Source organism: Piliocolobus tephrosceles, chromosome 17 (assembly GCF_002776525.5).
Source record: "Piliocolobus tephrosceles isolate RC106 chromosome 17, ASM277652v3, whole genome shotgun sequence".
Classification (NCBI taxonomy): domain Eukaryota; kingdom Metazoa; phylum Chordata; class Mammalia; order Primates; family Cercopithecidae; genus Piliocolobus; species Piliocolobus tephrosceles.
In genome coordinates, this window is record NC_045450.1 from 12,629,133 (window position 1) to 12,633,453 (window position 4,321).

A 4,321-nucleotide genomic window follows, 5' to 3' on the forward strand; every position below is an offset into this window, starting at 1 on the left:
ACAAAAAAAAGAAAAATTAGCTGGGTGTGGTGGCACACACCTGTCGTTCCAACTACTCGGGAGGCTGATGCACGAGGATCACTTGAGCTTGGGAGGCGGAGGTTGCAGTGAGCTGAGATCGCAGCACTGCACTGCATTCAGCCTGGGCGACAGAGTGAGACTCTGTCAAAAGAAAAAAAGAATGTAAGACTGGATTGAGGGACTGAGCTAGAGTCTGCATAGAGAGGAAGGATGATATGGGTTGGGGACATGGTGGAATGAGCTGTCCTCAGGGTGCCATACAAAATCCTGGAAGCAAACTGGAGTCTGGTGATTGGTCCTGTGTTTGGATGGAAAAGCAGAGATCACTGGGGTTGAGGAGTGTCTGTGAGAGAGAGAGAAAGAGAAACTGGAGGTCACCTCCTCTCTCCCTCAATGGCGCATGGCTTTTATCTTACTGATTTTCTGGAACTGAATGATGTGAACCAAGAAGAAAGTGTTGCTGTCAAATTGACATTTTCAGTCTGTAGCTAACTTTGTGAAAAATCTTTACCTCTCAATAACTCAATGGAATCCTGCCACAGGGGAACTCAAATTATTCCCCCACTCCTTTTTGTTTTTAAACAAAACATACTGTAAAATTTATTAGTATCAATGAATATCGGTATCCACACCAATCTTTTAGTTATTGAACTGTTTTCCTTTATGCTGGGTTTGATTTCATGACGATAAATGGTACCCAGGGCATGATGGTTGCATTGGTTGTTTAATCTGAATTTCAGATGCCTGGCAAAATCCATGCCAATACAAACCATTAGCTTTAGAGACCTTGACAGACTCGACTGACGCCAAGATCGGCAAGGTGTCCAGGATGAGAGGAGCAGAGATGAGTCCCCAGTTTCTAGTTCCCCAGGATCTGATGTGATCACCTGTGGAAAAAGCCCATCATGTACTGAAAGGGGGTTAAAATTATTAGCCCTGTTGGGGAGATGTCGCTGCACTGTCTACAGAACATCAAAAAGCTTGTTTTCTTAAATGATAATTACAGCAGCTCCATGGGAGAGCTAGTTCATAAAGACGCTCCCCGTGAAACTGCTCCATCCACACAAACAAGCCAGACGCGGTGCTGTGACCAGAAGGGCAGAGGCCACCGCTAATTAGACATGACATCAGCATTTATACTCTCCTGACCAATTACATCGGAAGAAGTAAATAAAGCTAATGAAACTTTCCTTTCATCCAAGCTAGGAGCTGCGGACGCTCCGTAGGTGAGTAACGTTGGCCCAGAAATCCCTCTGCTGGAGATCTTTCAGGTAATGTGTGACTTTATTGCTGGAATTCCTTGGAGAGAGAGAGAGAAAAAAAAATACTTAACTAAATTGAATAATGAAATAAATAAACTTGGTTCCATTTGTCAGTGGAGACATAATTTGAGGATGAAAATAATTTACTTTCTTTTATTTGAGGGGGAGACAGAGTCTCACTCTGTTGCCCAGGCTGGAGTGCAATGGTGCAATCTCCGTTCACTGCAACCTCTGCCTCCGGGGTTCAAGCAATTCTCCTGCCTCAGCCTCCCGAGTAGCTGGAATTACAGGTGCCCACCACCACGCCTGGCTAATTTTTGTATTTTTAGTGGAGATGAGGTTTCACCATGTTGACCAGGCTGGTCTCGAACTCCAGACCTCAAGTGATCTGCCCACCTTCACCGCCCAAAGTGCTGGGATTACAGGCGTGAGCCACTGTGCCCGGCCGAAAATAATTTACATTCCAGTGTTTGATTCCAAGAGGAGCAGACCTGATTCTGCGTCTAAGAGAAGAAAGCCTGGGGTCCTATATGTGAACACACCTTATCCTTTTTGGGTAAGGGAGTACATATGTCATTCCAACTCCCCCTGCCACAGAAGGCTAGAGGCTTGGTACAGTGGAGAGGTCATGGGTGCTGGGACCACAATGCTCAGGTGTGAATCCCAACTCTGACACTCACAAGCTACGTGACCTTGAGCAAGTTCCTCAATGTCTTAGGTCTCAGTTTTCTCATCTGAAAAATGGGAATAATAAAAATACTTACCTTGGTAGTAGGGTTGTTTTTAGCACTCAGCGAGTTCATACATGGGAAGTAATCACAATAGTCTCAGGCCACGTAGCCGATGTCTCAGTTGTCTGTTCCTTTATAGACAAGAGGGAAAGTTTATTTTGTTCTTATGAGGCTGCATTATAAAAAGCTTGCTGCTCTGCTATCAAATATAGTGTTTTTTTTTTTTTTTTTTTTTTTTTTTGAGACAGCCTCACCCACTCTGTTGCCTGGGCTGGAGTGCAGTGGTACAATCTTGGCTCACTGCAACCTCTGCCTCCTGGGTTCAAGAGATTCTCCTGCCTCAGCCTCCCGAGTATTTGGTATTACAGGCATGTGCCACTACGCTTGACTAATTTTTGTATTTTTAATAGACATGGGGTTCACCGTGTTGGCCAGGTTAGTCTCAAACTCCTGACCTCAGGTGATATCCACCAGCCTCTGCCTCCCAAAGTGCTGAAATTACAGGCATGAGCCACCCCAGCCAGCCCAAATCTAGTTTTAAGAACCCAGTCTGGGAGGCTCAACACATGAGGAGGGGGACCATGGGCCCCTCGTGGATGCACGGCTGGGCTCTGTGCTGGGGGATGAGGGTGGAGAAACAAACATGTGATGTTTGAAGATGATCAATGCTATGATTATCTATTATGCAAATACTCTGCACAGACACAATGGACATTGCAGAAGCATTTGGTTATATTCTGCCAAGATTTGTTCACGTATCAGTGCTAAGGTGTCAAGTAGGCTCATGTCAACCTTAAGGGAAAGGTACTATATTGTCCCCATTTTCTAGATGAAGAAACTGAGTCTCAGAAACAGGACACTACCTGCCCACGGCCACAGAGTCATTGAGTGACTGGGAGAGCTAGCACTGGAACCCAGGTGGGCTAACTCCATCCCTTTAACACTTTTCTTTCCCTTTTCTCCTTCCTTTCCTGCTTCCATTTTCTTTTTCTTTTTTCTTTTCTTCTCTTCCTTTCCTTTCCTTTTTCTTTCTTTTCTTTCTCTTTCTCTTTTTTCTTTCCTCTTTCTTTTTCTTTCTCTTTCTTTCCTTTCTCTTTGTTTTTTTCCTTCCTCCTTCTTTCTTTCTTTTGTTTTTCTTTCTTTTTTCTTTTCTTTTCTTTTTTTTTTTTGAGACAGAGTCTCTCTTTGTTGCCCAGACTGGAGTGCAATGGCATGATCTGGGCTCACTGCAACCTCTGCCTCCTGGTTTCAAGTGATTCTTCTGCCTCAGCCTCCTGAGAAGCTGGGACTACAGGCATGCGCCACCACGCCTGGTTAAGTTTTTTAGTAGAGATGGGGCTTCACCTTGTTGGCCAGTCTGGTCTCAAACTCCTGACCTCAAGTGATCCGCCTGCCTCGGCCTCCCAAAGTGCTGGGATTACAGGTGTGAGCCACCGTGCCTGGCCCATTTCTAAATGTATCTATCTTTCCAGCATTTTCTCCATGTTAAGGAGGCCACCGATGGCGAGCCTGGGTTTTGATTTCAGAAACAGTAAAATGTGGAAAAAAATGTGCATCTTAGAATTGAGGAGACGCACCCTGCCCTGGAGGTGACGTTCTGTGCCCTGCCTGCTCACTGCAAGAGCAGCTCTTGGAGGCGTGGACAGAAAACTTCTGCACTGTGCTGCCCATCTGGCACTGCGGGGGGAGGTGCTCAGGTATGGCTGGGGGAGTCAGGGAGTGGGTGAGACGGGAGCTGGGCCCTAAAAGAAGTTTGGGCACAGTGGTGGGCCAGGAGTTGTTCTAAGAACATCACCAGGAAACGCCTAAGGAAAGCAGGCCCTGGGGAGGCGGCTCCTCCAAGGTGAGTCCCGAGGCCTTAGCAACTGAAAGTTGTGAGACACGGGGGCACAGGATAGAGGCAGAACCTGAGTTTCTGGTTTAAGGTGCGTGGGTAGGGGCTGTCGCTATTTATCAAGACAGGGAAATACAAGACAGGCGCGGTGGCTCACACCTGTAATCCCAGCACTTTGGGAGGCTGAGGTGGGTGGATCGCTTGAGCTCGGGAGTTCGAGACCAGCCTGGGAAACATAGCGAAACCCCATCTCTACTAAAAGATACAAAAATTAACCAGGCATGGTGGCTGGTGCCTATGGTCCCAGCTACTTGTGAAGGCTGAGGCGGGAGGATCGCTTGAGCCTGGGAGGCGGAGGTTGCAGTAAGCTGAGATCGTGCGGCTGAACTCCTCCCTGGGGTACAGAGGGAAATCCTGTCTTGAAAGAAAGAAAAGAAAAGAAAAGAAAAGAAAAGAAAAGAAAAGAAAAGAAA

At 46.6% G+C, this 4,321-nt stretch overlaps 1 long non-coding RNA gene across 1 annotated transcript; it reads right to left on the bottom strand.

Moving 5' to 3' along the window:
- Positions 1 to 726: 726 nt before the first annotated feature.
- LOC111555203 lies at positions 727 to 2,215 on the bottom strand. Its single transcript, XR_002735455.1, has 2 exons — positions 2,048 to 2,215; positions 727 to 1,320 (listed from the first exon to the last, which is right to left on the bottom strand). It is a non-coding gene; the product is annotated as an uncharacterized LOC111555203 (long non-coding RNA).
- Between the last annotated feature and the right edge of the window lie 2,106 nt (positions 2,216 to 4,321).